The 13818-nt window shown below is 49.3% G+C and overlaps 1 pseudogene; it reads right to left on the bottom strand.

Moving 5' to 3' along the window:
• Nucleotides 1-7745: 7745 nt before the first annotated feature.
• The window catches only part of LOC147108394 (zona pellucida sperm-binding protein 4-like), a 12124-nt pseudogene continuing 6051 nt past the window's right edge, over nucleotides 7746-13818 (bottom strand).

Consider the following 13818-nt stretch of genomic DNA (forward strand, 5'->3'; position numbering starts at 1 on the left):
CGCCTGGGGATGGCAATGGAGGGGACACGTCTTCCCTGGAGGAGAGCCAGGGGGAAGTGTTGCAGGGGGGTGTAGCTCCTGTGCCCAGTGGCGTCCAGCCACGCGGGAAGGGTCGGGCAGCTCGGCTGCCTTCTCCCCAGAGGGGGGAAGTGTTGCAGGGGAGAGTAGCTCCTGTGCCCAGTGGCGTCCAGCCACGCGGGAAGGGTCGGGCAGCTCGGCGGCCTTCTCCCCAGAGGGGGGAAGTGTTGCAGGGGAGTGTAGCTCCTGGGCCCAGTGGCGTGCAGCCACGCGGGAAGGGTCGGCCAGCTCGGCGGCCTTCTCCCCAGAGGGAGAGTCCAGCCTCCAGTCCGGAGATGGTCCTCGCCCAGGAGGTGCGCCTCGTTGATCAAATGTCCGCGGACTCGGATCGTCGGCACACCGAGTTCATGGGGGTTGTGGGACGGTTGCCTGAGGCCATTAAGTCCCTGGCTCATAGTGTGGCCGATTTCGGGGCCTCACAGGCCAGGGGTTTCGAACAACTTGCGGCAGCACAGGCCAGGGGTCTCGAACAATTCGGGGCATCACAGGACGCGAGTCGGGCCAAATTCAGGGCATCACAGGACGCGAGTCGGGCCGAATTCAGGGCAGCACAGGACGCGAGTCGGGACGACTTCAGGGCAGCACAGGCAGCGAGTGGAGAGTTGATCAGTGGTGCCGTGCAGTCACTGGCTGGTTTGATGCGGGCACAGACCAGGGCAGTACGGGCACTCACTGCTGCCACACTCGCTGTGTCACGCACGCATCGCCAGGGCACCCGCCGCGCTGCTGCAGCACAGCGGTCTGGCCTTCACCAGATTGCTGCGCTTGCTGCAGTGCCAGCCCGGCCGAGTGCCAGTGTCTCTGGCGACCAGCGAGCGCCTGGCATCAGCCAGCTTGCCCCCACTGCTGCAGCCGCCACTGCCACTCCCCCAGCAAAGCTGCGACGAGCTGCTGGAGAGACTGATGCTGCCCAGCCACAGCTGCAGCAGTCAGCAGCCGGCCCCTCGAGGGCCGGAGCTCGTCTAGGCTGACCCCCAAGGGCATCTGCCGTCACGCAATGTGCCCCTCAGGAGCCTTCCCCCAGCCTTGCAACACCCACAGGGCCCAGGTTGAGGCGGAGCAGCAGGTCGGCCAGGGGCCGGAAAAGCCTGGACAAGGACTCGCCCTCTCGGCACACAAAGTAGAGTGTGTTGCCAAATGTTTTTTTATCTGGGGGTGTTTGTGTTCTCTATGGGGGGGGTTTATTTTGGTAAGGCCGAGGATGAAGGCAAATATTTTTTTATATGCGGGTGTTTGTGTTCTCTATGGGGGGGTTTATCTTGGTAAGGCCGAGGATGAAGGCCATTGTTTTTTTATATGGGGGTGGTTGTGTTCTCTATGGGGGGGGGTTCTTTTGGTAAGGCTGAGGATGAAGGCCATTTGGATGGACAAGTTTTGTTATTCCTCCCCAGGTTGTGGGAGTGAGATATGTTTTTGACTGTTTTTTGGGGGTGTTGTCTGTTTTTGGGTTTCATGTGGGAAGGGCCCTGAGTTTGTTCAATAAAGCTTTTTATTTATTCAGCTTGTCCATGTGTGATGTTTCAAGTGGTTGTTGCGTTAACCGGCTGAGGGCTTGCGGAGCGGCTGCATTCATGTGCCTTCATTGCCGCAAGCCATTCCCTGACAGGGGGCCTAGAAGTGTCGTTCAATAAGCCGCCGACGGACGGCCCTTGGACCTTGTGGCTCCCTCCTGGGCTGGTACTCCTCCTCCTCCTCCTCATGGTCCTCCTGCTCGTCCTCCTGAGGTGGTGGTCCAACGTGAGGTGGCAGTGCCTGAGTCCTGCGGATAGCCAGGTTGTGCAGCATGCAGCAAACGACGACGAACTGGGAGACTCTATCCGGCGAATACTGGAGAGATCCGCCGGAGCGATCCAGGCAGCGGAACCGTTGCTTGAGGACGCCAATCGTTTGCTTTATGATGTTCCTTGTGGCTTGATGGCTTTCGTTGTATGCCTCCTCAGCAGGGGTCCTGGGCGCGCGGAGCGGGGTCATGAGCCATGTACACAAAGGATAGCCTTTGTCCCCGATAAGCCATCCTCTTGGGGGAGGCTGTGCCTGGAACATGTCAGCCACAGTAGTCTGGCGCAGGATAAATGCATCGTGGCTGCTGCCTGGAAAGCGGGCATTGACAGCTAGGATGCGCTGCCTGTGGTCACACACCAGCTGTACATTGAGGGAATGGTAGCCCTTGTTGCGGTAATCCTCGGCATTGTCGATAGGTGCCCGCATAGCCACATGCGTGCAGTCAATGGCGCCCTGCACCATGGGGAAGTCGGCGATCCTCGCAAATCCGACTGCACGCTGCTCCTGCCTCTCTAGGGTCATGGGGAAGGAGATGAATTGGTGTCTCCTTGTGAAGAGGGCATCGGTGACCTGCCGGATGCAGCGATGCACGGCGAACTGGGAGATGTTCGCTATGTCCCCAGCAGCAGCTTGGAAGGAGCCGCTTGCATAAAAGTTCAGAGCCACCGTGACCTTCACTTCCACCGACAGAGACGTCCTGCACATCAGCTGTGGACGCAGATCTCTGTGAAGCAGCTGGCAGATCTCTGCAACCACCTCCCTTCTGAAGCACAGCCTCTTAACACAATGCGCGGCAGTCATGGTGAGATAGGACACCTGCTGGCGGTATTCCCTGAGTGGGTAAGGCCTACGTTGCCGATGCCTGATGGCCCTTCTGCGTCTAGGCATGGCTGCCCCTCTCACACAGCGTCTGCGAGCCCTTCGCACATAATGCTGGAACTGAGGGTTGGAACCCCATGCAGCTCCCATAATATACTTGCAAACAGTGAAATCACAATGAGTCAAATTTCCAAGCTCTGGCCAGAAGCCAAAAATACCTCTCCTATGTTGGCCCAAATCAGTAAGGTCTCTTCCTTGGTCTCTGTCCAGAAATCCGTAGCACTAAAGTCATTGCAGCAAAATGGCAGCCCTTTATAGTTCAGTCTAAGTGCCCTTTAATTAGCGCTCCCCGAGGCCCGCAGGGCCTCTGCTGTGTTCCACCTCACAGTTCTTAACAGCGCCACGCCCACATTGGGCGGGCGCCACTGAAGTTCCGGTTTGGGGCGCACAAACGGCGTTGCACGACGAAATGACGTCATAAGTTGCGCGCGCAGCTGAGCGCGCGCAAACACTTTGCGCCAGCGCTAAATGTCAACTGAAGTTGGGCGTAGGTGCAGATCGTTCTGCGCCTGGCCGCTAAGTGCCTAGCGCTCGAGATCTACTCCTCTTATGGCGCTAACGGCTGGCGAACGCAACTGAATTTCTAGGCCAATGTGTACCAAGTGGTGCAGGGGTGTCGGTCCCCTCCATGCTTGGGTGTGTGTAAACGACTGTAATTATTATATGTATGCTTATGTACATTACATTTTTACAGAATGGGAAATGCATGTGTCGTGGGTATATTAGATAGGGGAAGGTTGACTATGGAGGGTTGAAAATTTTGCTCACCTCATCAGGATGATACTTAAAGCAAGTTTAGTATCAACAGGGGGGAGTGTAAGTGCAGGGTTCTCAAAATTCCCGCATTCCCCAAATTATGGATCAAGGGGCCCTGTTTGGACAAGTTTTTAAACCAGGGTACCCAAAATGGCTTCTGCAGCCTCGTGTCCAAACTGACAGAATTTTTAAAGCAAGGTTCTGCACAAGCAGGCCTGGAGACGAAACTTAAAATGCAGGAATCTGTGAAAAAGGACTCTCTGGAGCCAGCCAGACAAAGTAAACACAGACTACGCATTCATTCAACGTGAAACAAATCAAGCTAGAATGGGCCTAGAATCGAGGCTAATAGGCTTCTGCATATTTAATCGGTAACAGCTCACAGTAGCCATCAAGTCAGGATGGGGACAATTATGTCTCATCCATGACAAACAACCAGGACATCAGGGCCATTAGACCCGGAGACAACCACTCCAAAAGTCGTTAAATTAAATGGTTGTAATCACTTAAACAAGCCCGCCAAAAGTAAGACAATGGACTGACCTGATTTGGCACGCAGATAAGGAGTTGAAGAACGGGTATAATTGTAGGCCCATCAGTGGTAATCGTCTCTTAGCTTAGCTCTCTGATCTCTTGCTTGTTGCCTCAGCCTGCTGCCGCTCGTACTCGCGCCCTGGCCTCGTGGTGGGCTCTCTTTTCGCTCCCCACGCCGCTCAACAACCAAGGACGCCCATTACACCGGGGCCAAACGTGGGAGGAGAACGAGACTCGAGTTCAAAACCACACAGGACACACAGGCCACAAACGGGCAGACGAGACGAGACGAGACGAAGAAGAAGGGAAACCGATAAAAGCAGAGAAGGGCAGCGAAAGACGCATTGGGGAAAACCAAATGCCTAGTTATAAGCTGGCGTTTGGTGAATAAGTTTGCGTTGCATGCATGAACAGTACGAATAAGCAGGCGTTCGAAGAGAGGTTGGCAACGCCCGTGATGAATAAACTAGCGTTCGAAGCATGGGTAGTAAAATCTTTTAGACGATAAAGACCGCCAATCGAACCCAACCTTAACATTACCGCCGACGACCGCCCGAGGGAGAAGAAGAAGTAAACCCATCGCGACGAGATGACGATGGTAGCTGAGGAAAAGGGAGGGTGCTTCACATCAACAACTTCAGCGCTGCACCCTGAGACCATGTGGCGACGGGGTACCCCAAAGTACAGCGGGAGTGGACCTCAAAACTCATAACCATTTAAGCAACAGGTTTTGGATCAGTGAGCATGAGTTCCTGGCCCCTCATAGCTTAATCTAGTTAGGTATAGGGGAGTGGGATAAGGATAAGGGGATTGTTTAATGTAATTGTTTTCCCTCGATGTGTCATGTGTTCCCCATTCCCATATAAGTGTAATTGTTTATGACTGTAATTTTCATACCAGTAATTTTCATAAGATTGCTTTATTCTGCTTTTAATAAAATTTTGGTTTTCTTGCACCAAACCACTTGTCTACTCGATTTTCTGTATCGCCGCCTGTACCCAAGTCCGGTGTCTAGAACCCAGGGGTGTGGGAGCAATTCGAACTGCTCAAAGTGGACAGTCAGAGGCGAAGCTGGCTGGGCACGACACACCACCCCCTACATCACGGTAACCGAAGGCCTAAAGAAACCAACTATCAATATTACCACCAACCAGGTAATATTGGGCCACCGCGACCAACAAGAAACCAACCACCGAAAACTTGAAATTCAAAGCTTTGTTTCCACTCTACAGGCTAGTCTGACTTACCCCTGGGTAAGATTTTGACACAAAAGACCCTAAAACTTGCCCTAACCAAAGAAAATTGGGTACTTACCCGATACATCCAACAGCGCAACTAACCGCATCAGTGGATCAACCCAAACTGAAGGCACAACGCAGGTGCAGTCTTCTACCACGTCCGGGGTATGGCAGGCCCCAACCGCCACAATAAGGAGAACCCCCAAAATTGCGAACCTCTACAATCTGTCAAGAAAGTCGTTTGGTGAGCATTTCCTGGTCCTCTGGATTTCAACCTAGTTAGGATAGTGGGGTTGGGTGAGTAAGGGATTTTTGTCTATTGTAATTATCCCTTGCTTATTCTGAGTGTTCCCCTCCCTTTTAGAGTTTAAGTTTTAGTGTATTTTCCTGTCTCAAAATAAAGATCTCAGTTCTTTTGACCAACCCAGGTGTCTGTTGCAAGTTCATTACAACCCCCAAATAAGTCCAAAGACTAGAACAAAAGGGAGTGGGAGCGATTCGAACTGCTCAAAGGAGTCAGAGGTGAAGCTGACAAACAACCCACACCACCACCCCTTACAAAATATTCACGGTAGAAGACACTAAAAGCATTCCAATAATAATTGATAATCAAGGGGCTTTAGGGAGCGAGGAACTTAAAACAATGACCATCACTAGAGAGAAAGTACTAGGCAAGCTAATGGGACTAAAGGCTGACAAGTCTCCTGGACCTGATGGCTTGCATCCTAGCATCTAAAAGAAGTGGCTGCAGAGATAGTGGATGTGTTGGTTGTAATCTACGAAATTCCCTGGATTCTGGAGAGGTCCCAGCGGATTGGAAAACCACAAATGTAACACCCCTATTCAAGAAAGGAGGGAGGCGAAAAGAAGGAAACTAAGGGACTGTTAGACTAACATCGGTCATTGGGAAAATGCTGGAATCCATTATTAAAGGAAGAAATAGCAGGACATTTAGAAAATCATAATAAAGCCATGATGACTCTGCTTAATTGTATGAAAGGGAAATAGTGTTTGACAAATTTACTAGAGTTCTTTGAGGATGTAACGAGCAGGGTGGATAAAGGGGAACCAGTAGATGTAGTGTATTTGGATTTCCAGAAGGTATTTGATAAGGTGCCACATAAAAGCTTACTGCACAAGAGAAGAGCTCACGGGGTTGGGGGTAATATATTAGCAAGGATAGAAGATTGGCTAACTAACAGAAAACAAAGTCAAGATAAATGGGTCATTTTCCAGTTGGCAAACTGTAACTAGTGGGGTGCCACAGAGATCAGTGCTGGGGCCTTAACTATTTACAATCTATTTTAATGATATGGATGAAGGGACAGAGTGTACTGTAGCCAAATTTGCTAATGATACAAAGATAACTGGGAAAGCAAATTGTGAGGAGGACACAGTCTGCAAACGGATATGGATAGATTAAGTGAGTGGGCAAAAATTTGGCAGATGGAGTGTAATGTGGGAAAATGTGAGGTTATCCACTGGTAGGAAAAATAAAAAAGCAAATTATTTAAAAAAAATAGAGACTGTCCAATGCTGCAGTACAGAGGGATCTGGGTCTCCTTGTACATGAAACACACAAAGTTAGCATGCAGGTACAGCAAGTAATTAGGAAGGCAAATGGAATGTTGGCCTTTATTGCAAGGGGGGATGGCGTATAAAAGTAGAGAGGTCTTGCTACAACTGTACAGGGTGCTGGTGACACCACACCTGGAGTACTGTGTACAGTTTTGGTCTCATTATTTAAAAGTAGAGATATATTTGCATTGGAGGCAGTTCAGAGAAGGTTCACTAGATTAATTCCTGAGATGAAGGGGCTGTCCTATGAAACAGGGTTGAGCCTATACTCATTGGAGTTTAGATGAATGAAGTGATCTTATTGAAACATAAGATTCTGAGAGGGCTTGAGTGTAGATGCAGGGAGGATGTTTCTCCTCATGGGGGAATCTCGAACTAGGGGTGCACAGTTTCAGGATAAGGGGCCACCTATTTGAAATGAAAATGAGGAGGAACTTCTTCTCAGAGGGTTGTGAATCTTCGGAATTCTCTACCCCAGAGCTGTGGAGGCGTAATCATTGAAGATATCCAAGGCGGAGATATACATATTTGAGCTACAGAGGAGTCAAGGGTTATGGGGAACGGGCGGGAAAGTGGTGTTGAGGCCAAGATCAGATCAGCCATGATCTCATTGAATGGTGGAGCAGGCTCGAGGGGCCGAATGGCCAGCTCCTGCTCCCATTTCTTAAGTTCTGACAGGCTTGCAGTCAGTCCCTGGAGATTCTTGTTAAGAGTTGTGGCTCCCATTTATAGACAAGGGTCCTTTCCATTGAGAGCAGGTTTGTTCATATTGGGAGGGAGAGAGTGATAAACCCCCAGTTGCAGGGAACTAACCAGATATTACTGTAACACAAGGAAATTAGTTTGCTTTGACTACAAACAAATTCTGGATCAGAACAAAATCCCTGGTTCAGTGAGAGATTAAATCAAGGACTCACTTAGGCCACATTTGGATGTACAGTCATCCTGAGCAGAGTCTCCATCCAGGAAAACAAAAGTCTTCACTTCAAACCGCATGTGATGGGTTTGGAACTGCAGCCTGGAAAACACAGGAGTGTCTGGTAGTCATCACCCTCATAGGGGCACCAGCAACAGGAGGTTCAGTCAGTGGGGGCATCTGCAACAGGAGGGTCAGTCAGTGTGAGTACCTGCAACAGGAGGGTCAGTCGGTGGGGGCACCTGCAACAGGAGGGTCAGTCAGTGTGAGTACCTGCAACAGGAGGGTCAGTCGGTGGGGGCACCTGCAATAGGAGGGTCAGTCAGTGTGAGTACCTGCAACAGGAGGGTCAGTCAGTGGGGGCACCTGCAACAGGAGGGTCAGTCAGTGGGGGCAGAAAAAAAAATTGGTCCAATAAAAAAAAGGGATTTTAGTTTGGCATTTGTGGCAAGGGTTAGAGTTCAAGCCATTACTTCGATGAGAAAGTAGCCATCTACACCCACCTCTGGGCTACAATGTACCATTTAGTTCACCCCATTACTCTAAAGCTGAGGTCACAATCAGCTTTCTTAGTGCAATAGTAAGTGTTGCATGGAACAATACTGAAAGATCGAGAGAAAAGGTTCAGGTTCAATGTAGAGAAACTTAGCTAAAGCCAACAGGGTATTGGATTGTATTCATAGAACTATTCAGTACAAATCAAAGGACAACGTTCGGTCACTATGCAAGTCATTGATTAGAATGCATCGATTGTACTACACCTAGTTTTGGTCCCCTCACAGAATCATAGAAAGTTGCAGCACAGGAGTCCATTTCGGCCCATCGCGTCCACACCGGCCAACAAAGAGCTATCCAGCCTAATCACACTACCCACCTCTAAACCTTGCACCAATTACTTTAAATCTGTGCCCCTTGGTTTTTGACCCCTCTGCCAAGGGAAATAGGTCCTTTCCATCCACTTTATCTAGGCCCCTCATAATTTTATACACCTCAATAAGGTCTCCTCAGCCTCCTCTGTTTCAAGGAAAACAAACCCAGCCTATCCAGTCTTTCCTCATAGCTAAGATTCTCTACTCCCAGCAACATCCTTGTAAATCTCTTCTGTACCCGCTAGTGCAATCACATCTTTCCTGTAATGTGGTGACCAGAACTGCATGCAGTACTCTAGCTGAGGCCTAACTAGTGTTTTCTGCAGTTGAAGCATAACCCCCCTGCTTTTGTTTTCTATGCCATGTCTAATAAAGGCAAGCATTTCGTATGCCTTCTTAACCACCTTATCTACTTGGCCTGCTATCTTCAGGGATCTGTGGACATGCACGCCAAGGTCCCTTTGTTCCTCTACACTACTCAGTGTCCTACCATTTAATGTGTATTCACTTTCCTTGTTAGCCCACCCCAAATGCATTACCTCACACATCTCCGGATTGAATTCCATTTCCCACTGTTTTGCCCACCTGACCAATTTATTGATATCTTCCTGCAGTCTGCAGCTTCCTTCTTCAGTATCAACCACACAGATGATTTTAGTATCATCTGCAAACTTCTTAATCATACACCGCTATATTTAAGTCAATATCGTTGATGTATACCACAAGAAGCAAGGGACTTAGTACTAAGCCCTGCAGAACCCAACTGGAAACAGCCTTCCAGTCACAAAATTACCCTCTGCTTCCTGTCTACATGGGAGAAGGGACTGAGGAACTACGAGAATGATTCCTAGCTATAAGAACATTAGCTACTCAGGCACATTGTGCTGTGTCTATTTATCCTTGCCCAGCGTAGAATTAGAGGTGGCCTGATGGAGATCTATAAAGGGCTGTATAGCATCCTTGCTGAGATTATTACAGTTTGAGATACAAGGACATGGGGAGGGGTTTAAACTGGGCAAGAGTAGGAATAGACGAATATTGGGTGGTTCTCCTTCCTACCCCACCAGCTAGAGAGTAGCGAGTGACTAGAAGACATTGACATGGGGTGGGTGCTAATTCACTGCACACCGTACAGGGGAGAGCTGGACTGGTCCTTGGCCAGAAGCAGAGATCAGATCACATATAGAAGGCAAGTGTCTACGCAATTAACATTTGGCAGAGTGTGGCCCATGTGATCTCCAGGACTGGATGCAATCACCTGATGCAATCAGAGGAATCAGAGTATATCCCCCCCAACACCCCCTCCCCGCCCGACCCCCCCCCCCCGCCATTCCTTATTGGTCCTCCATTTTCTTTCTCTCCCAGGAGATTACGTGGTTATTTGGATGAGAGGAGTAGGAACTGTCTGGTCACAATGCTACAGCCAGAGTGTGGGGCAGGCTTGATGGAACAGTTGGTCTTTCCCTGCCCATCATTTTATATCAATTTTTAAAACCATTAGCCCTTCCATTAAGCCTTTCCTTACCCATCCACCAGTAGACTCCATTGCACCTCGAAGTTTGGGGCTGGGACAGGAGTCGCCCAGCAGTCATGCAACCTCAGGACAATCATTGGGTCCATGCAGTCCTGGACACGAACCTCCACAAACACTGGGTCCTGAAGGATACTCTGAATGGGGTAGTCACTATCCACATATCAGAATCTGTAGTTACCACCTGAAATGCAGACACAAGAACCAGTAACTCCCTGCATTGATACATTCCCAGTGCTTCTTTCGCCATTACCCAGGGCCGTTGTACCTTTTGCAATTCTCAGTTCCAGTTTCAGAAGCCCATCATCAGAAGCTGGAGGTGGTGGAGGAGCCGTGTAAACCGTGACATTGATTTGTAAGCCAGTCTCTTTCCTCCCCTTGTACTTGCACTGGACATGCAGGCTGCAGAGAGACAATAGCAGGTGGAGCTTCATCCAGCAACACATCCCTCCAACCCCAACATCTCCCCACCATCCTCCTACCTGAAGGTGCTGTCCCATGTTATTGAGCCCAGTTTCTAGTCAGAATCATCCTCTTACCCAACACATCCGTTTCATACACCAAGGTTCCATTCTCCTCCTGCAGTGAGAAAACTGGTTAATAGGGAGCTGGTTCATTCAGGTGGAGAATGCTCGGCCCATTAATACTCACCCGCTTGGTCGAGCCACAAGAGGTAATCGGGAAGTGGAAGGTCACAAGCTGGGCAGTGGTTAGTTTAGGCCTGCACTGCGCTTCTTGTCCATCTTTCACATACAGAGATGATAGGTTGAGGGCAGGAAGGATCAGGGTCTTGGAAATTACTATGATGAACTGGCCATCCACTGTGCACACTGCAAGAGAATTACAATTCAATTCCACTGCTCCCATTGATGGTCAGGGGCTTCTCATTAGTGGTGAAATCAGAGGTCTCAGACCAGAGACTTGAGGGACTGAGACTCAGAAGCCACAGACAAGCTCACAGCAGGAACAGGACTAGAATTCAAATGGAAGCACAACCATTTAGTTTGATAGTGGAGTGAGCAAGGATGCATTTATAGTAGCTGGGAACAGGACCAGGCCATTCAGCCCCTCAGGCCAGTTCCACCATTCAATGAGATCATGGCTGATCTTTCTCCCAACTCCATATCCCTTAGCCCGTGGCTAGCAGCGATCTCAGATTTTAAGATTTAAAAAAAAAATCATTCACAGGACATGGGTGTCTCTGGAAAGGCTGGCATTTAGTGCCCCATCCCCAATTGCCCTTTAAGATGGTGGTGAGTTGCCTTCCATTTGGTGAATGTTCCCACACTGACTGTTGTAGTATAAGAAGTCACACAACACCAGGTTATAGTTCAACAGTTTTATTTGAAATCACAAGCTTTCAGAGCGCTGCTCCTTCATCAGGTGAAGTGGAGAGATGCATAAAGACACAGCTTATATGGTCAGAGATTACAGGTAATCTTTCTAACTGCCATTTATCACACCTCAGCAGAGAGATAATCACAGCAATCAAAGGTGTGAATGGTGTCCAAACAGGTCAGTCAGGAAAACATTACATCAAAGAACAATGAGGTGGGGTCACAAGGGGTCAAATGTTGCAGATGCTGGGGTCTGTATGAAAAACAAAAAACAGACAAAAAAACATTTTTTTTGCTGGAAATCACAGCAGGTCCGGCCGCATCTGTGTAGAGAGAACAAGCCAACGACGACTCGAGTCTGGATGACCCTACGTCAGGTGGGGTTACATGTAGTGTGACATGAACCCAAGATCCCGGTTGAGGCCGTCCTCATGAGTGCGGAACTTGGCTATCAGTTTCTGCTCTACTCAGCACTCACGGACCAGTTGAACCAGGAACACTCCTCGCCACGATGGACATCTCGGCACTCTACACCAGTATCCCCCATGATGACGGCATCACTGCGACAGCCTCAGTACTCAACACCAACAACAGCCAATCACCAGACGCCATCCTACAACTCATCCGCTTCATCCTTGACCACAATGTCTTCACCTTCGACAACCAGTTCTTTACCCAAACACACAGAACAGCCATGGGGACCAAATTCGCACCCCAATATGCCAACATCTTCATGCACAAGTTTGAGCAAGACTTCTTCGCTGCACAGGACCTCCAACCAATGCTATACACCAGATATATCGATGACATTTTCTTCCTATGGACCCTCAACATCAAGGTAACCAAAGAAATCAGTGTGGACTTCAGGAAGTCTAAAGGCGGAAGTCACCCCCCCATCCACATCCATGGGGCTGTGGTGGAAAGGATGGACAGCTTTAAGTTCCTCGGAGTCCACATCACGGAAGACCTCTCCTGGTCCCTCAATACCTCCTCTCTGGTGAAGAAGGCCCAGCAGTGCCTATATTTCCTAAGGAGGCTGAAGGGATGTAACCTGTCACCCCTGATCCTCTCTAACTTTTACCGCTGCACAATAGAGAGCATCCTGACGAACTGTGTCCCAGTATGGTATGGCAGCTGTAGCTACTATGACCGGAAAGCCCTGCAGCGGGTAGTCAAAACTCCCCAATGCATTACCGGCACCCGGCTACCGACCATATAGCACATATACCAGAAACGCTGTTTACGGAGGTCACGGACCATCATCAAAGACCCTACCCACCCCAGCCACAGTCTGTTCGCCCTCCTGCCACCTGGGAGACGCTACAGATGCATTCGCACCCGAACAACCAGATTTAGGAACAGCTTCTTTCCCAGGGCTGTCATCCTACTGAACTCCACAAATAAACTCTAAAGCCTGCACATCTGCCAATGCACTTTATTATGTTTATGTTAATGTATTACAAGCCAAATGAATATTGAATGTTTAAATGTCTTAATCTAAATGTACACTCTCGGGAGCCGCAAGCCTACATTTTGTTGTACTGCACTTGTGCACTAACAATGACAATAAAGTTGATTATTATTATTATTATTATTACAGCAAAGAGTCACTGAAAAGACTACACGATAACATCAACAAGTTCCATCCCGCCATCAAACTCACCATGGACTACTCCTCAGAATCGGTTTCATTCTTGGACACATGAATCTCCATCAAAGACGGACACCTCAGCACTTCACTCTACCGCAAGCCCACGGACAACCTCAGGATGCTCCACTTCTCCAGCTTCCACCCGAACCATGTTAAAGAAGCCATCCCCTATGGACAAGGCCTGCGAATACACAGGATCTGCTCAGACAAGGAGGAACGCGATGGACACCTACAGACTCTGAAAGATGCCCTCGTAAGAATAGGATATGACGCTCGACTCGTCGTTCGACAGTTCAAATGGGCCACAGCGAAAAATTGCATAGACCTCCTCAGAAAACAAACATGGGACGCAACCAACAGAGTACCCTTCATCGTCCAGTACTTCCCCGGAGCAGAGAAACTATGCCATGTTCTTCGCAGCCTTCAACATGTCATCGATGACGATGAACACCTCATTAAGGCCATCCCCACACCTCCACTACTCGCCTTCAAACAGCCGCCTAACCTCAAACAGACCATCGTTCACAGCAAATCACCCAGCTTTCAGGAGAACAGCGACCACGACAACACACAACCCTGCCACGGCAACCTCTGCAAGACATGCCTGATCATCAACACAGATAGCATCATCACACGTGACGACACCACCCACCAGGCACATGGTACATA

Source organism: Somniosus microcephalus, chromosome 13 (genome assembly GCF_052327205.1).
Source record: "Somniosus microcephalus isolate GS21.2 chromosome 13, FLI_Smic_1.0, whole genome shotgun sequence".
Lineage (NCBI taxonomy): Eukaryota > Metazoa > Chordata > Chondrichthyes > Squaliformes > Somniosidae > Somniosus > Somniosus microcephalus.